Below are 27,080 nucleotides of genomic sequence, written 5' to 3'. Positions count from 1 at the left end.
CTCATAGGAAAGGTGCTCCAGCCCTCCGATCATCTTCATGGCCTCCTCTGGACCCACTCCAACAGGTCCATGCCTTTCCTGTGCTGAAGGCCCCAGAGCTGGATGCAGGACTCCAGGTTGGGTTTCACGTGAGCGGAGTAGAGGGACAGAATCACCTCCCTTGACCTGCTTACCACGCTTCTTTTGATGAGGCCTAGGATGCAGCTGGCTTTCTGGGCTGCAAGTGCACAGCGCTGGCTCACGTTGAGCCAGCCTAAGGCCTAATATTTTAAGTTAGCTATAATCACTACTAATTTCTTCCTAGTAGCATGCAAAATATACTCAAAATGTCTCCTTTAGTATCAAGAGGGAACAGAAACTAGCCTGGATAGAAGGTCAGATCTATGAAAACAAAAAAGGCACGAAGCACTCAGATTTGAAGGAAAGGATGCATCATTGAGAATATTCTAAGTAAAACAATCCAAACGATATCAGTATTAGTGCCAAAAAAATCTGGACCAAAATCACACCCGTATAAGTCTTCAAGCTCATGCAGTAGATCTCCGTCCAAGAAACAAGATCAAATATTCGCTATTATTTTTCTGTCTGGCTTTAGAAAGACTTTCTGGAAACGACAAACCAATCTATTTTACACGTAAGATAAGAAAAAACAATCAGAAAACATGCAGCACAAAATGTTTCAGGACCCTATTTAGACTCCTTACGTATAACGGAAACGTTATCTAAAGGTTTGACCCAAAATTACCACAAGGTAAGACACTGCTAAGGTAGTCAGTCTAACAAACAAGTCAGCTACTATATTATTCTTGCAATAAAAGCAGCTGATGTGTCATGCAAATGCCGTGTTGGAGGGGTGCAACGAGCCAACCCCTCTTCCACAAAGTTGTTACAATTCATGAATATGCAATATTTATATTGAAATGCTAGTCTAAGCATCCCATTCCTAATGTAACGTAGATATTGATACAAAGATAGGAGATGAGGTTTTGCTGATGTAGTGATACATTTTGTATCACCTAGATTTAAATAGACTTCCCTGACAGATATCAACCCTGAAGGCAGGAGCACTGTGGCTCCAAGGCGGGAAGCATGGAGATACTTACGGAGCTTCGAGTTGGTCTTTTTATTATGCATACAAGAATGCCAAACATCAGGAAGAAAACAGGCTTGAACTTCATAGACTGATCCATTCATTGTTGCAGGATGGGATTAAAATGTGTAAGCCAACTCATACACCGATTCTTCAATTTCATACAACTACCCTGTTGCTTATTCTTATCCTGAAGTTTTAACATTCTGTTTAATGAAGGAATGATGTCGAGTTGTCACAAAGTTGACTCTGGCCACAGATGGCAAATGACGACAGCAGCGATAATGAAAATATTTGCCATTAGCATGGAAAGTTTTGACAGAGTCTCAGTATATAGAAAGCTACCATCCTGCTACGTGCATCCATGGACTCTTTGGCTGAGATGCAGAATTTGACAGGTGGGGCAGGATCAGTCAAATGCAGTATTCACTAGTATGGGGAACTACTACACAGTGATGAATACAGGCACAGAGCACTACACAGCACTGGTAGACAGAGAGAATAATTCAGAGTCTGAGAAGGACTCAAAGAAACTCCTAGAAATTGCAGAGACAGAACTCTTCTTCTGCAAGGAAGTAAGTTAAGCAGAAAATAACTATATGAAGTGAAATTCCAAACAGTATTTAAGTATTTTTCAAGCGCCGCTTCCACCTAGCGCTCACCTGTAAAAGGGTTCAAGGAAAGGCCCCCTGGATGAAGACATGCAAAAGCATTTGAAAATGTTTAGTTAACCCAAACTGGCATAAAAGGGTAAAGGGAAAAAAGACAGCCTTCAGAGGGATAATCCAGCTTTCTTGATATGAAAGAGAAAAAGCTGCTAAGTATTTCAAATGTATCTTGGATCTCAGTTAACTTGCACAGAAGAAAATAAAAAAAACGAAAGGTTAATTCTCACAGCTTCCTAATAGGGAACATAATAAAGGAAATAAGTGGTGAATTTAGCAAGCTGGAGTTTCTGTATCCTTCACTCTAGACATCAAACAACTCTACCACGTTGCGTCAAGCAAAAGAAACAGGAAGGGAGAGATCACACAGCTTGAGTTCCTTGGCTCCAGTAAGGCCGAAGCACTGCTGCTGGGGAGGATGGAAGTCCTATATTCTTCCTCTGGGGCAGGAAGTACCGGTAAACATCTCAGAAATACTCTGCTTTAGCATTCTGTAAACAAGAATACATCATATCCACTGCTTCAGACCATGTAGGGGAAAGAAATGGACAACCTTGGATTCAACCTAGAAGAGGAGATGGCAGGGGAACTGAGTCATAGCTTAAAAAAAACAAGATTAAAAAGAACTTTTGGGAAGGGACAGGAACTGAGGTTTTAAGTGGGGCGATTCCTAAGGAAGGAAGGACACCTACTACCTATTCCAATAATATTTTGCATTTATGTAACCGCAGTGGCTGCCATCCAAAGACCTGAAAATACCGTAGGGCTTCCAGTTAACCAGATTTCAAATTCCAGTGTGATTATAAAGCACAATTCTTCGTTTTTAAAATGCGCTACTTAAGGAACAGAAAGCCACATGTTCTGATCTGGCCAAAATGCCCAGCCTAGAGCCAGTTTTACATTTACACCTTGAGGCCAACACGCATTAACTGAAGACCTCTAGTCAGTATAAAAGGTCACTCTCAAACAAGAGTCAGCTACTGAGCAGAGGAGTATGTGAAGTTGACATTCCTAGCTATGCCTACCCAAATGGACATTATATGTACGGACTATACATCTGTACTTTCTGTAACATTTCTCAGGTGAAGACACATAAAACATATACAGATACCCTAAAGATTGTGTTCAGAAATATGTGTCCAAAACCCACATGTTTAGATCCATTTGTTCTCTCTTTACTGATAGAAGACGCTGGGAAGCAGATAGTAACTCAAATCATAATTCTCTGTGTCTCAGTTCTGCCACTGTTCTAGGAGCAGATACAACATGATTAAATTCGAATTTGATTTTAGACAGATTATACCTCTCAAAGCACCTAAGACCTGAGCTGTCTCTGTGCTGGCCACCATTTGTATGAGGGACTCACTGAATCTAAAGCCTGGCACTGACTGCAACAAAGCAGATAACAGGAAAGTGGAATAATTGAGGGCAAGCTTCCAAATGTCTAGTTGTCTGGCTGAACTCTGTACCCTTAACAGAGTATTCAGTGTAATACCTGTTCCCAAAATGGCCTTGGGAAGCTCATTTAATCTTCTTCAATTTCCACTTGTGTAAGACAAGAATTATTCCTGCTCTGAGGACCAGGATGGGATTTAATAAATGAGTGAACAGCTCTCTTGTGACTGTCAAGTGGCATTTCAGTCTCTGTACTCTTTTTTTTTTTTTAAGCACAGATACCCATATAAGTCACATTACTGCTCTTTTACACTCCGTACAGCTTACTGCCAAAAATACCTTTGTTTACTCGCTAGAAAAAAATTCCCACATCATAATGTGGTTTTAATTTATAAAAAGGCTGATATAAACTAACCATATTCCAAATTCTAGATAGCAGTATGCCGAGTGTAAAGCTCAAAGATCTTGGCAACACTGGAGAATGACAACTGAGCTGTAACACTGAGTTGTGAGGATTACAGGAAAGAAGATGAGTTTTGCAACAGTGATATTTCGGGGGTGATCCAGCTATCTGCTGGACAATGTGGACTGAGGCATTCCCACGAGGACCTAGAGGCAGAGCAATCAAGGAACCAAGTACTGATCAGAGGTCTAGAGCATAAAGATTATGACATCTGCAACGCTACGCTACAAATAAGCCCAAACCAGAACAACTTCCAGATGTGATGTGAATCAAGACTTTTTTCTTTTCTAAATCTTTTAGTATCCAATAGAACTGACCATTAGTATAAGTTTTCAAATAGTGATGTCCGTATCTCTAGAAACTCACCTGTCCGAAGATATATCAGTGGTCAGTACCAGGTTTTCAGTTAAACTTCAACAGACTTTTTCAAAAACACTGTTATTGTTCTAGAGCAAAAGAGAGAGGAAAGAATAACCGTTGATGCCAGCAGACTAAGAGAGCCGTTTCCTTTATTGGTGTTCCGTGGAAGGAGGAAATACAGTGCTATTATTATTCTAATAATTAAATACCTCTGCACTTTTGTGGAAAAGGATGACTCTCTAATGCATTCCAAAAAAATACCTGAAAACCATTGATGGAAATCCTCAGTAAACCTATCTAAAGCCACAGCAATACATTTGAAATGTTCTACCAATAAGCCACATGAGACCTGCAGACATTTCAGCTGTAGATTCAGTAGAGATGTGAAAAACTTCGGTTTTTCACTCTAAGTTAAGAATAAATTACAAGTATTTGAAGAAGGCTCAAATAGGAAATCTGAAATAACTTTTTACCCATCTCCCGAGGATATGAGGCAGCACGTCCCATTATTCTTGTGATACAGTCTGAGGTTTTTTTCTCCCCGCTGAGTGAAGACTAGTGCCCCTTTACAGTTGTAACGGTGGGACTATGAGCAATAGAGCATTACCAGTGTCAAAGTGCTTTAGCCTGTACCAGTGCTGTGGAGTGGAGACCAAAGGGACAGCAGGACCCAGGTTACAGCCCCTCCTGCCCTCAGCTATGCCAACAGCTAGCACCGGGACTGATTCCGGGTGTGCACAAGAAGGCCGAGGAATACACTCAAGCAAAATCCTGATCTAACTATACTGAATTCAAGAGCAAATTCTGACAATTTAGCCTATTTCAAACCCCTGCTCACATACCGCAACCCACATTATACCAAGTGTATTGATGGGACAATGAACTACAGTCCTTAGAAAAGAAAACCAAGCTTATATTTAATTCAAGGCTTTAATTCAAGGCATATGACATGTTAATGGATAACTGCAGATTAATTGAAACCATTGCTAACAAGAAACTAGGACCTCAGAAGGTAGTATCATAGAAACAGTTTAGAACTGCTTGTGACGATTAGGCATCAAAGATCTTAAGTAATGTTGCATATATTGAATATTCTGTTCTTTGGATAAATTGTTTGATAGACACTTCTGAAAAGTTAGCTGAGCTCAGCAGACAGAAAATTGGCATGGAGACCATGCCAATGTAGATCTGCCACCGTTCAGAATATAAAGGAGTAACACTCTGTTTGTAATCTGCGGCACAAGAAGAAACTGAAACATATCCCAAAGTAAGAAAACAGTTAAAAGATACCAAGGTTTTTTTCATGTTGTTATATGTCCCTGAGGTAGCAAATCTGTATCAAATGGCCTATAAAATTTAGTGGAGGGAGATTCCTTCCAAAAGAATTAGCTATATAAGCAGATGAAGTCTAATATGATGAGGAAATGAAAAAAAAAAAGAAAACCTTCAGAGTTGGGTATTTTATTACATATTTAGCTGACTATACATACAAAACAGGAATAATGTTCCCATTTATATTCACATGTTCCTTACAACGCAGCTACGTTACACAAATCATCTACCATGCCTATTACGTCAGACAAATCATCGTGTATCTATGCCTGCCCAATGCGCATGCATCAATACAGTATCTCAAAGTTTCCTACCAAGTCTCTGGATGCCTATACCCAGACCTAGAGAGAGACACTTAAAGAGCTCTGTCATCACATCACTATGGCTGACGCAGATCATCAGTGAAACAACAGTTTGGGTCCATATGTGTGCTTAAAAAGGGCATCTTACGCGACTGTCTTGGTACTGTGTTTCCTGAACTCTCACACACAAGACTTGAGAGGAAAACTGCAGTCTAACCCCAAAATATTAAAAATGAGATCCACCTACAAAACAATTCCATCAAAAGTACTGAGAAACAAATCCACCTCGAGAATCCCATTTCAAGTCCATAAATTCCTTTATGTTCTCTAAAGGAGATGCAAACTGCCAGGAAGCACTGGATTTGCCACCAAAATGCTAGGGGTTTTTATGCCAACGGTTGGATTTATTGTCATTGCTATTCCTGATGTATTTTAGGTCGAGTTGTGAGAAAGAAGCACAGGATCTTCTTGGATACCATTTTGTGGGTAAACCACACCTCTCATATCAAGGCAGGTGTTAATAAAAGCCTGACCTAGTTGACGTGGTCTGAAACAGAGGTGACTGAGGGAGACGTTCAGGCCCTACCTCTCTTCATGACTGAGGAAAAGAGATGAAAAGATCAAAAGGGAGGGAGAGGGATTTGTCTCCCCGCCAATGCATTTTGGCAGGTCTATAAAGTTGGGATGCCCAGACACCATATAACTGCTCCTTAATTACTCCACATGCTATCCAGCCCAAACTGCCTTTACAAGTGTCTGGGGATTAGCAGTATTTGCGATTGTTACTAGGCTGCTTAGAAACTTTCTAAACTTTCTTTTGTCAGAAAATTAGGGTTTCAAACTGATACTATTTTCCTTCTTTCTTTTCCTATGCATTGCAGGAGTCTGATTTCATCCCAGAGAAATTATTAATCCTTTATTTGAAAGTGTTTGCTATTCTTAGGTTCTTCTTTTTGCTTAAAGTGGTTTTCCTCCAAACTTTCAGGGGTTTTGGCACTTCTCACCTAAGCATACATTTAGTTGCTGCAAACTAGGGAAAGTCCTGGTTTTGGCTTTCCAATTAAAATTGTTCTTTTAATTTGTTATTTTACCTTTTAATACAGAAATCAAAATATTTTCTGAGCAGCTCAGCAATAATACAGTGGTCTTTTGAAGATGTTTCGTGCAACTGGAAACATGCCTTACAAAAATCAAATTACAATTCAAAGCCAAGCTACACTGAAGAAACTTGTGCTCCAGTCTGTAAGGAGCAGCATGTATTTATAAACTAGCTTTATACATGGAATTGCACACTGACATATGTATGCAAATACTGGTGCTAGACTCCAAATAATGGCTTTTCATGGACACCTGCACACACTGCCTTTCTATCTGCTCGGCCAGAAATGATGCCTGTGCTGACCATGGGTAGCTCAGCTGCATCACTCAAGTGATGCCTCTTAAAGAGCTGTGCAAGGAAGAGGTCTTTTAGAGTCAGGAGGAAAAAAGAGTGGTAGCTCTTTCACTGACACTTTCCTTAGTCTACACACAAAAGGAGATCCATATCCAATACAGTCATTGATTATGCTCATTCTACACTGGTCCCTGGACCTCCAGCAAAATTTGGGTGCAGAACAAGTGAAACACAACCTGGAAGCAGCCCTGGGTAGTCATCTCTATACAGCAGCGGTGCTGGAGACTTCAGCATCTCCAAATGTAAAATGTAGAAAGACAACAAAATTTCCTATAAGGACCCAACTCCTCGCTGCAGCTTCTTCAACCCTTTGTTGCAGTGAATAATGCTGACAATGGCAATAAGTCATGGGACACTTCCACACGGTACAGAGTGCTTCTCACTATTAGCAACTTCATTGAAAGCAGTGGGATTGCTCATGTGAATAACAGCTACAGGGTAAGAATACAGGATTATAACACACAACGCACTGGGCTGCCAGCAGGCAAAGACAAAAATTGAACATAGAGAGGTTCCAGCCTTCTCTAGCAATAATTGCATCTCCTGACTTGATGATAAATCCCAAAGGCTTAGTAAAATGCATGCACCACTACTGAGAAAACACAGCGAGAGGAAAATTAATATTAACTGGCTCACCTTAGAATCCCATGTTAGTTCATACCAATTGAATTGAACTTGTTGCAGAAAGGTTATGGACAGTGTCAGCTTTATACCATTACAGGCAAAGCATGTCTCCTATATGTATTTTATTCCAAATCCCTTTACAGTGAGCTAAGATGTTGGATCTACAGCTCAATTTTTTCCCCATGTTAAGTCCAAGATGACATTGATATTCCTATGTATTCATTTGTTCCCATGGGATACTGATATCTGATCTCTTCGGGTATTCCTTCTTGCAGTCCAAAACCACAAAAATAGTTTGGCAGCTAAAATTAATGACTATGTTTCTGATTCAGCAAGGTACTTAAAGGCATTCTCACCTTTAAGTGCATGAATACCCCATTAATTCAATAGTCATTCACCGCTTGAAATTAAGCAACTGTTAAACTGGGACTTAAATGCTTTTGTGTAACATTTTACGCATACTTAGAAACACACATTCAGTAATTACTTAATTAGCCTTTTTTCATGACTTGTGCAAAGCTGGCCTGAAGCTCTGCCTGCTCACTCTGTAAAAGACTTGTATAGCCATTTCCACTGATTCTTTCATTTACACCAGTGTACAGCGATACACACAACTCTGTTAACTCCACATGTATATTTTCCATGTTCCATGGCAGATAGAGTCTGCAAGACTAACAAGCATACTTCAAGCTAGATCCCAGAGCCTGCTCCAGCATCTCCTGTTTTGACGCAGAGCAGATACAAAAAGGCTAAACAGAGCTTTCATGTGTCACCTCATCCAACAGGAAAGTGAGGAAGGACTGTGCAGGTGACAGCAGTTATGGTATTTTACTGGCCAGTTCTTGGAGACTATTTCCAGCCAACTCTACTGAGTGGTTTTCTAATTAGTCAGAACAAGATGACTACGGTCTTGATACTATCTTGATGAAGACAATATGAAGTGAAGGAGGTCATGCAAATCTTTCTGTGAGGTACTTGGGGCACCCCCTCATTAGTTTCCTAAAACAGCACTGTGTTTTATAGTGTTGTGACTAAAGCTGGTAAACAGGAGTTCGGTGCTGTGGAGATGTAATGGACAGCCATGTAAACGAAAGACCTGTCCTTCATGCCATTTGCTTTTTCAGTGGGGGGAAAAAGGCACTAGTGAAGTAATGATTGCGAGGGTGCTTTAAAAAAAAAAAAGGCAACAACAAATTCTGAAGGAGTGTTTGTTTTAAGCTGAAAAGACTGATTTTGAGTAAAACAGAATGGCTAATGTCAGCACATGCTCTGTACACTTGCTATTCCAATTATACAAAAAGAATGATTAGCAAGGAAGCCTAACATCTCTGAAATCCTGCAGTACTGTATCCATACGCATTTCTAGGAAATTCTGTAGTCAGTCCAAATTCCAAGCATTAAGAAGGAAAAGTTTCTAAGAAGTCAAAAGACCAGGGGGAAATCTCACATTTAATTTACACACTACACACTGTTTGGTAAATAGCAACTATTGTTTGGAGTAGAATGCAGTCACCATTCATTATATTTTGACTCTACATTCTTCATTGGGAATTCAGGAAGTGGTTCAGACTAAAATATTCCCTTATGTTATTTGACCTGTAAAAACTTGGAGACAGGCCAGACTCTGCAGTTCTTAAACAGACAACACTCCCATTGACTGTGGGATCGGGCCTTAAAGTTGCCTGGCCTGTCCCACTGTGCTACTCAGCTCAGCGCAGAGCCCGGCACTTGCTGTGTGGGGCGGTGTCCGCGAGAAACTGCAAACAAGACCACTGATGTGGATGGCACTGTCATTCATCTGCCGAGAGATAGAGACAGTGGGCATTTTCTGAGCACAGCTTGTACAAAATAATACCTTGGAAACAGAAATGGACTCGCTTCCATCGTTGTAGGATCTTACGGAATCGTTTTTATCGTTCCTTCCTGTTGCTTCTTTTGATGTAAAGTCATTAGTGAGTTGAGCGTAACCAGTAGCTTTTCCATGCATCTCTTGACAGGACACATTCAGAACAAGATTCTCAGAGTTATTAATTTCACTCTTGTTGATCTGAGGTAGAAGTAGGTATCCAAATACCCTGTGGGTCTGGGTTTCAGTGTCTGGTATTTTTAGGCCCTAAAGCATTTGAAAAAATCAAGGCAAGATTTAAGGAGATAGTTCTGCTTATGATTTCACTTTGCCCTTAAGATTCCATTTTAAGTTCTCATTAAATCTAAGAAAATTAGTTTAAATCTCATTGCGACACATTGGGGAGGGATGGAGAAACACCAACATCAGCATTGCTTTGGAGTCATATTCTGGCTGTCATCACCCTATAGTGTTTTCAAAGCAGGATAAGCTATTTGACACAAAGAGAGGGTTAAAAGTACATCGCATCATTCCATAGCCTGTAAGGGACCATCCCTGTTAGCCAGCCCTTCACGCTCACCTTTGTTACTCTCCCTAATCTCCTCAATTAAGAGTGATGCTGCACTTCTCAGACGACTACAAGCCAGCCACCAAGAGCTGTTCTCTCAGTAGCTATCCTGATCAACTATGCCCTTCCCCCCCGAACACCCTCGCTCACATCCAAATATGGTCTATAGGTGCTACACTGCAAAATATACTTTCAGCAATGACCTGTACTATGTATCCTACAAATAGAATTAAACAGCAGTTTGCACATGTGCAAGACTGAACCTAAGTAATTTATGAATACGGATTTCATTGTAAGTGAATGGAATAGAGTTTCTAGAACACTTGCCTTTGAAAAACATCACTTTGCAGGTAAAAACAACCAACCAGTGGGTGTTCAGTTCAAATCAGCGCCTGATATTTTTAGGCCACCACACTTAAACATTAGTATTTTGCATTTATCTTTTAGAATTTAATCTATTAGATAGGAAATGCTTAGTTTGGCATAGGTGGTAGGATTACTCAGTGTTAGCTCACTGGTTACATCTACAGAGACTTTAAGACCTTCTTATTTTAGACTTCATATTTTTTTGATAGCAAGTTAAGTCCTGAAGGTTTCTTCACCATTATACTACACAACGGAGCCAGGTAAGGGACTTCCAGTCTTTCTGTAGCCTTTTTCCTTGGCAGCTGCTCTCACTTGTGTGTCAGCAATGCTCTGTGTCTCTTCCAGGAGGTTTGCCGTATAGCACCCTGTGACTCAGAGCACATTCCCTTCTGAAAATGGAAAGGAAAATGAAGTTCCCTTCCTTGGTATCAGCAGCACATTTTGGCAAGAGGCAGGTTAGAGCCCCCCTCTTTTTTTTTTTTTCTATATATATTAAGTTTTGAATGATCTTGTGGAATTCTGTAAATATTTTATTATGTATTTTATAGGTGGAGCATTTTATATCTAGCAGTCTTTTTGGAAGCTTAGCCATTTAGTTCGGTTTCTCTTGCCCCACGGTTCAGCTGTAACTGCTTCCATCTGTCTAAACCTATGTGCAGTTCACTAATTGTCGACCCCTTAGGTTTTGCTGTTTCTATAGGTTTATTGTTAATCATTAGATTCAGGAAAAATAAACTTCTTTGACATTACCAATAAGGGTTTCCAAGAACGAAGAGAAAAATTCCTCATGCTTTAATTGCTCTTACCGTTTTTTAAAAAACATTCCTTCAGCAATTTAGTAAGAAACGCTCATTGATAGGAACAGTTCAAAGAAACGTGTATCAAAAGAACTCCCAGGAAAATTGGATTAAACTATCACTATTGCAAGCAATTTTAAGAAATATTAACTTTTCGGCAAAATAATGTTGAAAAAACTGTCCGAAAATACTCTTTGCCTGCAAGTTCCATAACGTATTTATCATAGCCATATACTCACAGAATAAACCATATCATTTCAGTAACAAACTACCATATTTTCTACCATATTTTGATGACCCCTTTCTTGGTTTTTCAAAAAAACTGAAAACCTGACTCTACAAGGTGGAAGCCTTATAGGACAAAGGCAAGAAATATAGTTTAAGTGTCTCAAACTGTGTCAACAATTACAAGAAATCTTCACACAATTCATAAAACAAAGGATATTGTCCTTAAAATATATATATATAATACTGTACATGTGTCTTTTCTTCAGCATGCTTTTATAATCTATTATTGCCGTATTGCTAGATATTGGATATTTTTTATCCCCTCCCCCAAGACAAATAGCACACTCTATTCTCTATGGTACTTTACATCCACCACATACTACATCAAAATACATCTGTGTTCCAGCAAACTCTATTGACAATTGGGGATAAATATTTACTTTTTAAAAATTATTTTTTCAAAATGTTAATTTTGACAGCTACCACTTTTCATCTCATTATTAAAACCAAGAAATTATAGAGAAATGAATGTTTTTAAGTGGCCTAAATTGAAAATATTGATCCAGTTTTATTTTTTAGCCTGTGAAATAATTAGTGCATTAGTGCTGTGCAAAGATTTTGAAAGTAAATTTGCCAAGTAAACAGTCCAAGAAAACAAAAATTACCATATAGAGGCTTTTTTTTTGAAGTTTGGATTTTTGTGGGTGTGAGGTATGTTTGGTTTGTTTCTTTTTCAAGACTTTAGTTTTTCAAGTGCAGAAAAATTCATTTTTTACTAAGCAAAAAAAAAATCTTATTCACTCATCAGAACATGCAAGAATCCTAACCATGGACCAAGATATCATTGCTCATAATGTCTGATTAATCTTCCAGGAAAATTCATTTATTTCAATCATGAAATACAAGGCTGTACACCACACACTTATTTATGCCTCTTTTCAAGAAGTTGAAACATTCATGACCGCTCAAGTTATGGTCTGCCCTTAGCATGAATACAAAAAAATAAAACATGGAAGGAGCAAACATGGCAGAGACGAGTATTCCACCCGTGCAGAAATGGGCGAAGCCTTGCACCTGGTGACAGCAAGGGGGGTAAATGGTACAAAGAGCTGCCGGAACCCAGGCTGGAAAATAAGACTTCAAAAGGAATAGAAAAAAACAAAAACAAACACACACCACACAAAACCAAAAACAAACAAAAAATTTTCAGGTTCATCCTTTGCTGTTGGAAGTAGTGACAAATGTCTAATTTTTTTGCACAGGCTAACAGATAAGCAGTGTTACAGCGTGAGAGTAACTCAAGAGCAGAACCCAACCAAAGCAAATACCACTTCTATTTTGTCACATATAATGGGGGTTAAACTAATCCAGAGAACGATTTGGAAAGTACTGCTGGGCTTAAGCTTTTGCATAGTAAGACTGAGCTTGAAGAAACCCTCTGCAGCCCAGACAACCTCAGTTGTTTTTCTTCTCTCTCATGATTTACGCTTTACATAGCAGTTGCACGAAAACCTAAGCTGTGCAACAATATATGCATTTTATCCTTATCAGGGAAGACACAGGTGTTACAGGTGTCACAGAAGGACGTGATTGCAAAATTCACCTTCATCTAGGTTGTCAGCCTCTAACTATCCCTCTACACATGAAGAAATCAGAGCTATCAAACTACCATACAAGGGTGTACAGTATGAATAATACAGCCAACATGGTTTTCACATGTAGGCAGAATATTATATATAAACAAACAGGCACTCATATACACATTCACAGAGCTCAGAATAACAGAGAAAACCTGCTGCTTCTAAATAAAAAAGTCCCTGCCGCTCCTCTGTTTTGTAATTTTACCTAGGACTTTCAATTACAATTGTAAATTGCTTATTTCTAAGGGAACCAGAGGAAAGTCCATTGGAACTTTTAACTAGATGTTTGATGCCCAACTCTGGGAGCTAATTTAAAATTTTTCATCTATGCTGAGAAAATTTTTTCACATAAAATGTATCTCCAGACTCATTAGAGACCTGGAAAAAGAATAAAAGAGCTGTGACAGGTACAGCGGAGTACGTAACTATAAACTCCTTTCTGCATGTGAATTACAATCATTAAGTTTGCATATGTATTCATTCTCAATGGAAAAAAAAAATCTGTTCTCATGAGAGAAAAATTCTGCTTCTGAGATAATTACAGTTTTGGCCTTTCTCTTTTATGGAATTCCCCTTAAAAGCTGCTGATTATACCATGAAGAGTAGCAGCTGGTGAGTATCTTATTTGATTAACAATTCAAGCAAAATTTACATAAAAACTTAGCATATAAGATCACAATTTCCAGAGGAGGATGGAGTCCTGCCTGCTGTGTCTCTCTGCAATCAGTGCGACTGATTTCAATGCAAGTCCTTGCTCTGACATACCTGTATATTATAGAGGGCCAAAAATTCCCAAACTGCTTTAATGGACATTACTACTAAATTCTAACTGTCTGCAAACAAAGTAATTACACCAAGCTATTTGCATACTTCTAATTGACTCAATGTTTTGTTGTTTTGGTGTTTGGTTTTGTTGTGTGTTTTTTTAATGTATGTATTGTTACTAGGTATGTTTCCTATGCTTGCTATAGAAATTTACCAATAATGTTTGCAAGAATATAGGGAAGCAAAATGCAAAACCAAGATGACAGTAAACACTGGGTTTTAATATTTCATATGTGGTCTTCCAGCACAAAGCAGCCAATTTGTAAATACGACATTCTTTGTAGCAAAGTGTACGAAAGGATTTTGATTAGAACAGTCTTAAGCTCACATTTGCATTATAGGGGAGAGACGTCTAAAGCCACCTATATACAAATTCAAAGAAAAGAAATAAGAGAAAAAACCCACAGCCTTTACTTTTCACCTTCAAGTGAAGCCAGAGATTGGTTCCAGCTTCAAACCTGAGTAAGGCAAATCACCCACCTCAGTTTTGTTCTGTTTCCCCGATCAGCCCATCCTACAAGAAAGCTGTGTGGTGCTGTTTACCCTACAGCAGGGCTTCTACCTATAGGAAAGTGAAAAATGCTGCCTCGGGTGCTCCCATGGACAGATTGTATGTGGCAGCAATGGAATCAATTCAAATCGCCGGAGCCATTAGCATCAGTCCCTCAAGGCGCCTCATCAGGGACACGATGTACCCGATTCATATCTGAAACATTATCTTCAACGTTTCTTGTTCTTTTTACTGCGTATCATAGGTTTTCATGCAGCTTGCTATGTTCTCTCCTTGGGTTTATTACAGGCCCTGGCAACTTTACCAACTCTTCCTTCTGTACTTACAATTGGGACTCAATTTGCCAAGGCTTGTGGAACACAAAGAGTCCCTTTAAAGGTTTTGTGTAAGGGCTGTTGTCACTGAATCACCAGCTATAGGCTACATCTTATTTCTCTGAATTGTAATGACAGTAGGATCGGGTCCCAAATGAGATAGTGTCTCTGACTTTTGAGTCAGACTGTACTGTTAAAATTCCCATTACTAAAATGCAGCCTTTCTATTGCTTTGAACGCAATCCTCAGGACTCCTCAATAGTAGCAGGCAAGAAAATTCCAATAATGCCAGAGGGATCTTTTCTTGCCTCAAGTAGAAGAGAATCCATGGGAATTCTCAGAAGCTTTTTTTCTCTTGCTCCCTGCAATTATTTTCTATGCTAAAAGCATAATTGAAGGGAAAAAGGCAGATGACATCAGCTACCAAGAAGAAAAATATCAAGAAGAAATGACACGCTGTGGAACAGAGAGATACTTCACTGCAACAGGCACTAGGCTGGGATCAGAGAACAGCACTCACTTCCAAGGTTCGACACAGATTTCCCATATGACCTTAAGCAAATCATATCTCCCCTGTAACTTTTCCCTACTGCATAGGAAGTCTCTAGGATAAAACTGAATGCTAGCTCAGGGGTGTTCACGGAGGACAGCAATGAAGGCTGTATAAATATCTAGATAGTTACAAAGCAAAAACAACATGAGAAAAAGATGTGTGAAAACAAATGAGTAGTCAGGAATAATTACTCCTTTAGAAAGAAAAGAAAGTACAGACTGCTGTGCCTGGAGATGTAAGGCGCACCTGCACTCTACTTGAAAAGCCGTTGCTGCAGGAGAGCGCACTTAAGTTACTGAGCTGTCACAAGAAAACAGTTTTTCTTTATTCTGATGGGATGCATTAAAAACAAACACAACCTCGTTTTAAGTGCAGTAGGCAAAATGGATCAAGTGGGACCACGAGCACCTACTGTGGAGATTTCCCCACTCTCAGTTAAAGCCACCTGACACCCTTAATTTAAGCAGAAAACAAAAAACTAAATTATTTTCTTCCTTCTTTCCCACCCCCCGCAAAAGCCAGATAAAACAAACTACTTCCCATCACAAGCGGCTTACTTGAAAACCTGAAATGGCAAGCTGCAGCCAACGCGTTCCAACTGCCAAGGCCCTATCAGCAGGGTACGATTACGCAGCAGACCACCTCGTAGGCCCTTTTCCAGATGCACTGTGAATTCACCAGCACTGATCCGTAATTCTGTGATTTCAAGGAAACTTTTGTCGCCCTCTGGCCGACTGAGGTCAAATCCTGCCTTCAAGTGACAGGGCAATTCATCCCGATGTGATGCGCAGCACATTAATGATGTGTTGCAGCTCATCGTTGCTGTTGAAGGCAACACTGAAAAATTAGGAGTTTTGGTACCCGCGCAACCCAAAAGACAAGGGAAAAATCCTGGTTTGTGACCCGGAGTTTTCTGCTCTTCCTTTATAGATGTTCTTCCTGACATGAGACCGTAAGAAAGCTGGGCCCCCAAGAGTGCATTTTACATGACTTCCTTCAGCTAAGAGCAACTTCCCACATAATATTTTTGAATGAATAAACCATCTTCCTCAATACGTTAAAATTCCTCCGCCTAAGGTAACAGACTGTGACAATTAACGAGAGCCACAGAGACCCTAATAAACCATTATGGAAAGAATTCAGCATTTCCTATTTCAGTAGTTTAGAAAAGGCAACGATACCTTTTCTAGTGGGCACCCTAGGAGAAACTTTAAAAGGGCCACAAAATTCAATTTAATTGGGTATTAAATTCGATTATTCAAAAATTCCCAACATAAAAAGAAAAAAGGAAAGGAACACAGATATGCACACAAACTCCGTAGATAAGGAAATGCCAAGACAATGGAATTTCTCAGTCTGGATCCATTCAGACCTCAATGTAGTTAGTATCAAGGTACACTGAGGTAGGCAAAGCAGAATCAGGCCGTAGATATATACACACAATTGAAATATTCCCAAATGGGTTTTGTGATCCAAGACTTATTCTGGCAAACATGGTGTCTATCATTAACACGGGCAATTCTCTTTACACAACACACAGAGGATCATACTCCTTACCAGACTCCCCCACAGAAAGAGCCACGAAGGAGGGAATTGGAAAGGATATCTCCCTTTTCTCCATCCCTCCCCCTCCCGGTGGTCACTCTGGGTGGCCAGCTCGCCGCTCCCCTCCCACACTCCCCGCTCTTCAGGTTTCTCCCTGCCTCGGGAGTCATCTGACCCCTAAGCTGGGCATTGCGCTACCAGTCATCCCCCAGCCCCACACATGTGGGGTCGTATCATGGACCTCTCCAAGTCCAAGGAAGGGAGGATAGTACGGAAGAGGCAGCCTGAGCGCTTTCCAAAAAGCAATGATTCATGCATGTGAGCCACCTTCTTCCTGAGCTCGATCCAACAGTATGTGGAGATGTTCATACGTTCAGGCCTTGTAGCCACAGATCATCAGATGAGCTTGGCTGTGTCTCAAGATCCAAACCAAGGACCAAACTAAGAGCGTAGCACCCGGTAGCTCTGATGGGGACCTTATCGGAAAGACTACCAAAATGTTTCATATCTATTTTATAGAAAAGCCTGACCAATTATTGTTATTAGTGCCCTGGACACTGAGTCTGTAGCCCACAGAGATGCAGAATGCTGCCTGTCCCAGGCATGAGACTTTCAACAACGTACTGTGTAAGGCACTACGAAAATTAACACAGACAATTTAGTTAAGATAGCCTTCATATTTATTTTCTAGACAACTGCTCTGCGAGGTCAAGATTTTGTTATTTGAATCCTATGCATTATTAGGAAGTCATAATTTTAAAAATCCAAAGATAAAAGGTAGGATTTTGCTGAGGGGGAGGGGAAGGTAGATACAAATACCATGGCTCCAAAATTCCCAGGCATAAAGAGTGTAATTTAAATCTCTTAAATCTGTGAGTGAAGCCACGCTTTATATTTACAGCTGTTGTTCAGAGTGGAGAAATCTTTTGGCCCGTGATAGAACAGCATCTTATTTCTTTAGTCTTGCCTAAAATTTATTATTCATGGACCACAGTTCTTTCCCTTAAGAGTACTTGGCTAGAGAGCTCCGCATTTCATGCATCAATCTCACCCAGATTAGCAGAGGAAACACTTAGCATTAAAACAATGTCAATCTATTTACATACAGAATGATGGAACTCTCCAAATGAATGTGTCAGTTAAGCTGCTAGGGCTGACGTGATACTCCTTCATCCTCGTTTGCTTAAAAAAATTAGAAGAAAATTTTATATGATTCATGAAGAGAACCTGGAGGAAAACTACCACATATCATATGACTTTGTGTTCTCTTCCCCACCTTTTTTGGTCTGTAATGAACAGCTGTTCATTGTCTAAAACAGCAACTCCTTTTCCAGTCTTTTTCACATCAAAAGGAAGCCATCTTATCCGTCCAGTTTTCTAACCCTAGAGAGGTGTAAACACTAATTTCCTAGTGTCAGCCTTTACACATTTCAGCTCTGTGAACTCCGGCATCTAAACGCCAGAACATCATCTTCACATGATTTTCTTTCTCACCTCTTATCAAATGTCATAGTTGCCTGTAACTCACCTTTCCCTTTAAGATCACTTGAACCTCCACTTGCTACATTCTCAAGCCTGACTAAGCCCGAGCTGCTGATGTAAAGGGTGGAGATGGCAGTTATTTTGTGATATCTTATCAGTGGGCTGATACCGATTGTCTCAAAAAAAGCTTCTTAATGGTAAGGGTACTTTGCAACTTTCTCATGTTACCAAGCATTTCACACTTCTTAGTCCAGTGTGGCACGAATACCTTTTTATTTTAATAAACAAACTAGCTCTTACAGCACGTGTTACGACTTCCATCCCTGAAGCTGAATAATCCCTGCAGGATGGTGCACTGTTCCTGCTTCCCTACCCCGGCCAGAGGAAAATTGCTATTCAAAATACAATGTAATCTTTTACTTATGGGTTTATGTATTTTTGAACCGAGATTTTGAAACCTGTCAAATTTTAAATCCAAATGGCCCTCTTGGTTTCACACCAAGACCTTTTCCTGATAAAGCAGAGCAAGGAAACTTCTATAAAAGTGGAAGTGTCTAACAAGAATTTAGCAGCAGTCCTCAGTGATAACAGAGACTTGATGGGCACTAAATGAACCCAGCCCCCGAAAGAAAAATACTTACAGATTGCATTTTCACCACCAAAAAACTTTTTTTTTTTGGAGTGACTTTTCTTACACCAACAAAATAAAAGGGGAAGAGTATAGGTCAGATATTTTGTTCAGTTTTAATTCAAACTCAGAAAAACTCTGTTGAAATTAACACATTCCACATTCACACCAGTGCTACTCGGAAGAGAAGCAAATATTCAAGTATCCTCGGGATTTGAATATACAGATATGTGCTTAATATTCTGTTCACATACTCACATACTAAAATGTTCATTAATCTAATTACAGGCTAAATCCTGGAAAAAGCTTTACTTCCCCACATGAACTCTCCCACTGACTGTGTGGATATCATTCTCAGCAGCACTAGTTATTACAAGCCAGATTCCAGCCCTCTTTCCCACACTGATCACGCTAACACATGGGTAATCTGTTGATTTAAACAGAAATCCTTGGAGAGCCTGGTGCTACTTAAGCTACGCAGACCTGCCACCACGATGGGTCATTTGGAAAGGTAAGAGTCTCCCGAATTCGCCTCCTGTGAATGCTGGGCCAGACTCTGCCACCCTTGTACCATCATACCAAATCAGAAAAGAGTCCATATGCTCATTATAACGGCAACACATCTTCACTTACACTAAGGAGCGAGATGGGAGGTTCATCACATGAATCTGAAAGACAGCCTCAGGTCACTGCAGAATTCTGCACTGCCACAGCAAGGGAAAGCCATACAAGCAATGACAAAAACCCAACTTGTACACTGACAACCGATGCGCTCCTTCTCAATGGATGACATTTCATCTCTTGACTGAAGTTCCAATACAGACTAAATAGGCCCAAACCCTTTGCGTTGCTGGGCTTACACTGAATTGCAGGCAGCTAAATTAAAGTAGATAACAGTGGTAAGGCTTTAATTATTCAGTGTAGCCTTCCCTGTAGCAACTTCCACAATAGCTAATAGCACACTTTCCACGCTGTTCCCTTGAGTGAAATCCTGGTCTTTGCAGACGCTAAGGTTTGTTTGTTTGTTTTCTTTTGATTTGGATTCTTTGTTTTCACCATGGAATTCCACATAATCAGAATTTCTTCTATATGACAGATGACACCAGAAGCTGACAAGTTGTTCTATTTCCTTCTCTAATGTTCTTATAGACCTGAACTGGCTGCCTGTCACAGCAATAAGCCACAAAGCAAATTTGCACCAACCCTCAGAAAACATGAGGCCAGAAATCCTTACAGACCATCCTTCACTACAGTACAATAGATTGTGCAAGCTTTGCTTTTTTTCCTATTCAGTTACATCCTCTATATCACGCGCAAAAGACCATTTATGTAACTCTTCTAATCAGCCAACTACCTTCCCATCATGAGTTTTTCTATGAAAAGATCTTTCTTCTTTTACAAAATGAATATTTTCCTTTCGTTGCCTGCAAAGATTCTATGACTTGTCCTAATTCTAGATTTTGCTTCAGCCAAATTTCTTCAAGGCAAATTTACAACAGTTTTAATTATCATGAAATTAACTTAAAAATGACTGAGGAGGTATTTCCCCCAGTGTTGCTTTCATTCAGTACGTATATAACAGGAATTCCTACTTCAACAATGGATTATTTTTTTTGTCTATAGATAATCAGCAGGATTATGGAAGAGAGGACAAAGAAAAGCTACCAATTATATTCCCAGCCCTGTATTCTTTAATTCTGAAATCTTAAATAAAATGGGTCCCAGGAAAGTGCCCCACCACAGGCATCTTTCATTTGCACAGTGAACCCCTTACTCAGCAAATCACCATAGGATTCACTGACCTTGGTAATATTATAAGGGTCATATTTTCCCATGGATGAATTGTTCCGAAACAATTTCTCCAGTGTGTTAGGCACACTGGCTGTTCTTTGGCATCAGGCATGCGTATCCTCTTGGTTTCTTTTTTCTCTTAAACAAACATATTTATTGTGACTACCACTAAGGAAATCTCTCTCCCCTGAAACTTTAGCATTTTAACTTTTCTCCCTCTGTCCCTTTCCTCATTCTATATAAAAAGGTGTTAATAAGCTATACCACTTCTGTATCCATGTAGAAATCCCCTTCTCTAACTTCTAGACGCGACTGTAACACAACAACTAGTAGAATGTATTTCACTTTTCAAACAACAGTCCACTGGTATGATGGGTATAGAAGCAAGACATTAATAATCTCAGTACTCCATCTAGAATGAAACAACCAAGCTCAAAACACAGGGGACTCTTCCTCACCTCAAAAGCACAGAGAAACCTTTAGCAGTGAATCCCGAGTGCGTCCCAATTCAGATGAAGAATTCAAGCCACAAACATTAAACTACGTATAGGCTCATCTAGGAGATATAGACAAAGCCTGCTCAGCAGCAAGGACCAAACCTGAAGTGGTTTCAAACAGGATAAAATTTCTCCCAGAATTAGGCTTTGTGTAGCTTGTTATCATCCAATAATAATAAATCGCACTTTGGGACAGGTCACAGTGGGCAGGGAGAAAAAAAACCCAACTGTTTACTAAAAAAAACCTTTCATCAACTAACGAGTAAAAAAAACCATAATTATGACTACCCTTTGTTAAAACAGGTACAGAAAAGGGTAAATAACAGTTCACATAAAGGCATTCAATGGCTTAATGAAACTGTCAGTCATAGAAATAACCGTTCCAATCAAATGTGTATTCAAACATCTACTTGGGTAAAATAAGGATTTACATTACCACATTGGTAATTAATATAAAAAGTAGCAAATCTCTATCCCAATTTACAGGCTAAATTGCCATTTTGCTTTACAGCCAGTGCACTCGCTGGGAAATGAAGACCATCAACCTGTGTTTACAAAGGAATTCTAGTGAGCATATCCAATGCCTACATTTCATTGCACACTCCTTATTGTGATAGCACAGTAAATACTTTCATTTTTATCAGTGTCACAGAATTTAATATGTGAAGGTAACTGCAGCTACCTCCATATTTCATGCAGTCACTGCTTCTTTCAGAACCTTTAGTTGCATGGAAGAAGTCCGGATGAAGATCAAGAGACTTTATGCTATTTATATGATGTTTGCTAAAGCGAGAACCCTCCACTTCATGAACTCTTTTCAAAGCAGCAGCCACCTTCGTAAGGAGCATTATGAAAGACTATTTATTACCTTCAAGAAAACAATACAGAATACAAGAACTAAAGCCTAGACAATGAGCATGGACTTATTCGCCCGTAGCAAAACTATGATTTTGGGAAATAACTAAATACATGTAAACCTATCTGCAAGCCAGGATTTATTATTTGCCTTGGATACAAGAAAACAGCTGGCATTTCAATTCAAGTGATAATAAGCTAAAAATGAGAGCTATGGACTCTCATTATCTGAGCACTTTCTTGGATTTTGTACATGTTTTGATATTCCTTAGGATTAGGCGATTCAGCTGGAAAAAGATGACTTATAGTGGGTTTTCTTAGGACTGGTCAAGCAATTTACAGAATTCTGCCCAACTGTGGGGTTTTGCACTAGGTGTGAGAAGGGAGAAAAAAGGAAATTCCCATTGGCAAAAATAATAAAAAAAAAAGGCACGTATGAAAACCAAATGAGTAAGAAACTTGCTGACTCACTACCGAAGGACATTGTGGAATTAATCATCCCTATTCCTTCCCCAGAGATCAGTAAAAATTAGTTTGCTGTAATATTTTTGGACTATTTGGAATACCTAGAAACTAGAAAATAAGTCAGCTGAAAAACAGAGACCTTGACTGGGAAACTTCGGAAATGGTTTCTACCAAGGATCAAACCAGGTTTTCATAAACAGCTCTGAATTTTCTTTTTTTTTTTGTTCTTATGTAGCAGCTGTTATGTGAAAATGTCTTCAGTCTGCATCTATGGGGAAGTATTGGATTTGCACAACAATAGCAAGAAGTCCACATCACAGGCACCTTTGCCCCTGGCCTGGCTCCTTCTGACTTCATCTGCTGAGTGCTAGGAGGCAGCTGTCCTCCCACACTAGCCCTCCGTTTTGCTCAAGAGCTTACTGAAGCCAAGACCAATTCCAGTAGTGTGGTAAGTGCAAAAGCACCTCAGGAAGGAGGGGGGCAAATAAAGGATGTTTTGCAACACTAGTCAGAGAAAAGTCGCTTCAAACTCAAGATCTGCCTGCTTGTCTCAAATTATGTTTCTAATTTACCAAAACACATATGCTCTCAAATATGTGTGCAGCTTCATTGACTTTACAAACGTAAAGCTCAGTTCAGATATTTTGCGAGACTAATTCATATAATAAAAATTGCAGAACTAATTCCACATGTTATTTAATGCCGATAAAATGTGGTTGTGTATTTAAACGTATGTCAATCTACATCTATAGCACTACTCAAAGAACAAAGGTCACAAAGGTGGACAGTGAGTAGTGTGTGTTTGCAACATGCTTAAAGATGGAAAACCTAATTTATTTCTTATTTCTTTCTCTTCTGACCTGGCATTGATCAGCCTAGTTTTCTCACATATATCAACACTGCAAATAAGAACTAGCCCCACTTGAGAGAGTGTAGTAATAAGACAACTGGACTTTAACATCAAGGGCTAAAACCTCTCCTGTCACAAAGCAGAAAATTATTCTGCCAGTGGATGTGGATTTATTTATAACAACGAATTTGGAAACTATTTTCATAACCACTGGATTTAGCACTCCTAAAGAAAAAAACAGTGATAACAATAAAATCCTCTATACAGGGTGTGGGAATGGTTTCTAGTATTTGTATGTCAACTAACATTAATCTGCGTTTATTACATTTGTTTTTATATTTTTATAGCCTCTTTATTGTACCAAAAATATATTTATGGGGCCAAATTAATACAACTTGTGGACTTCTGATGGGATTCAGTTCCTAAAAGGCATACATTTCCCTGACGATGCTTCATCCACACATACAGTCTCCAAAGTATAAACAATACCCATAGAAACAAAGGAAAACATTGAGATGTTTGAACAATAGATGTTCAAGTTCAGAGCACATTAAGGTTCCTGTGACACATGAATGTAAAATGATTTGTGTTTACATCATACGTTCTGCCTTTGAAATAATTTTTATATATGACTCAGAGGTCTGGTCCAAATCCCAGAGAACTCCATGGGAAGATTCCCACTACCTCACTGAGCTTTGAAGCTGTCTCTGAAGTACACCCATACTGTTTTCAACACACACAGACAATTTGCTCAAGTATGGAATGACAATGCATTTGACAAGTCTAACCAGAAATTACATCGAGGTCTGGTTGCATTTTTTAAATCTGTGCCTTCATTCCTCATTTTAAACACCCGCTAACCAGGCAAGTTTGAGGATGGGATGAAGTCGACCTAGGAGGTACTAGGAGTCAAAAGGGAAACCAGGTCCTAATCTCAGCTGAGCCACTGATTGACTGCAGGAGTCTGCACAAGTCTTTATCTTCTTGTCCCTCCGTTTCCCTATCTGAAAAATAGTAACACACACATGCAACATCACTAAAACCAAATAGTGACTGCATCTGACCAACAGTTTGAAATAAATACTGTGCCAAAAAAATAAAAAACCCATGCTATCATAAAAAGAAAAGCAAATGCCAGAAAGTCAAGCCTTTAGTTTTCAAGTTATTCTTTCTGCCTCTTCTCCTTCCAATTCCTTTTACTTCTGCATATGTACGCATATAGATACACAGTCACACTAGATTATTTAGGAAGTAAAGAGATCAAATCTGCTTTTTTCCAGAGATTTAGAAAATGATGATCCTGCCATATTTTCTGCATCTGCTCCGTCAAACACAGTGCTTTACTGAGACAAACCTGCTCATGATTCAGATCCTTTTCCCAGACTCAACTAAAGCAGCTGGCAGAGACACATGACCAGAGTAAAAGTGGAGAACTTCAAAATAAAGAAAGGTGTGTTCTGAGAAAACGCAAAATGATTTAGTGACACTTCATAATATTTCCTTTAGGCTGAAACTCCCTTTTTACTTCACAAAAGCTTCAAGTAGCCAGAAGCCTTACACAAATAAATAAAACCATACAATATATAAGATGCCTCTTTGCACCTCTCAGATTAAGTGACCTGAGCCCCCCTTCAGGCCAATTGCACATTACTACCAAGGAATTGATTTATAAGGGACCCTCCACAGGTATCTGACAGCTGTATAAACTACGGAGATAAAGCAACAGTGCACAACACAGATTGAAAAGCATTTAAGCAGCAGAAGCTTTTCAAATAAATATCTGGAAGCTGAATCCAAGATAGAATCATTTAGTTAGCTGTAAAGCAGGAGTTCCTGCATTTGCTTTAGAACACCTTTACTGCAAGAAACTAAACCTTGTTGTTCACTTATTCATATTTATTCACAGAGTTCCAGGGCCAAAGAAATAGCTGCTACCAGTATGCCGTTTTGCATATATAAGTCACTGAATGACAATAAATCCAATGAGTGAAGGTTAGAATGGAGCATTTAAAAATGAGTCTTGCTCACACTGCATAAATTTGCCTTACGTAAAGTTGCAGTGATCCAAAGATCACTGAAGTCAGTAGAGGGACTTCCACTAAACCTCTCGTTAGGCTCTGATAGAGTGCAAAACATAAAAGGTCACGCAAGCTTTGTCTGGTGGACCAAGGCAGGGAATTAGTTTCTAAGTTAAAAGTATCCTGTCATCAATCTTTCTCCCACTGATGCTAAGGGGGGCCTTTACCTTCTGCAGTAACTGTGGCATTTTTATCATCCTCAGGAGTCAAATACACACCAGAGAACTGAAAATATAGGCGTTTTATTTTTCTATGCTAACATATGCCCAGCTCATATTTCTGCTTTCACACATAGCAATCTTTAAAAATTGCAACACAGATATTTTCTTGTAAATTTTCTAAATCAATTTCAACACACCCCCCCCAAAAAAAAAAACGCTGAGCAGCTCTCCAAAGTAGTACATGTATACCCAAAATGTGTAGCCTGGTCTTACGTTGTATCTCCGTGTATCATGACAGGAGATATTGTGTATGACTGCATATTTTTTTTGTCATCTACCTCTTCCCTTCGTCGGTCTAAGTGTCACAGTCCAGCCCGGCAGCCATAATCATACTCTACTGATGTTTCACACACAACTACACACACACAGATGGTTTTATATCTGCAGGGGTATGACATACTTGGGTATGAGGCACCTTTAGCAGGCAGAACATCAATATACAGCTGCTGAGGATATACCCGAAACTCGCCCAAGCAAATCTCAACGATCCTTGGCCTCTTACTACCCTAGCATTAAGATCCTTGTCAGTGATGCAGGGGGAAGCCAAGGATGCCTCTCTGTTGGGCTAGTTAGGGGTAATATTTTCCAGTCAGCAAGCTGCTGGTATTTAGCTGTGAGCAAATAACATTTTAACTATATAAAAAGAGTTTGATGAGGTAATATAAAACATTACAGTGGCGCCCAATAGAGTCTCCCAGGTCAGTAATATGCAATTTAAAGTGTTCCAAAATAACAAACAGGCTCTATATACAATAGATTCTAATGGCTTTTTAAAATGTCCTCATCACTGAGTTAGTGTTAAAGAATCTAGTATTAATAGTAACTTTTTAAAGTCCTAGAAATATTTTCTTAAATTAGCAGATTCACAGCCAAATGCAACAGGCAACGCACCCACTTCTTAAGATTTCTTTTTTCTAATAATATTAATGCAAGGAATGCAAGTCCAGCAACTCCTCCACTGCCCCAAGAGCAGAGATGCCAGGTCCTGCCTCGAGCACAAGCCACTGCCCAAAGAGCACCCACCTCTAGGGATGGCAGCTGCAGCAATTTCACTCCCCGCTGTTCAAAGCTTGTTGGGACAGCGAGCCAGAGAGCAAGGAACTCCCCGAGCTGCACGCAAGGCCAGCTTTGCGCATCTGCAGGGCACCTCCTGCACCAGTATAAATATTATAACAGATTAAAAACCACATCGTTGTTGTTTCAGCATTTTGATCAATTTGCCTAAAACATCTCGTTTTACTTCCCACATCCAGAAGTTACCCGCCCGGTCTAAGATAGATAGTAAGGCTAGTCTATACTCAGGAAAGAAAAATAGGTATCCTCAAAAGGCCATGAA

Source organism: Charadrius vociferus, unplaced genomic scaffold (genome assembly GCF_000708025.1).
Source record: "Charadrius vociferus isolate BGI_N301 unplaced genomic scaffold, ASM70802v2 scaffold455, whole genome shotgun sequence".
In the NCBI taxonomy this organism is placed as follows: Eukaryota; Metazoa; Chordata; class Aves; order Charadriiformes; family Charadriidae; genus Charadrius; species Charadrius vociferus.
Note: the sequence above shows the minus strand (reverse complement) of the source record.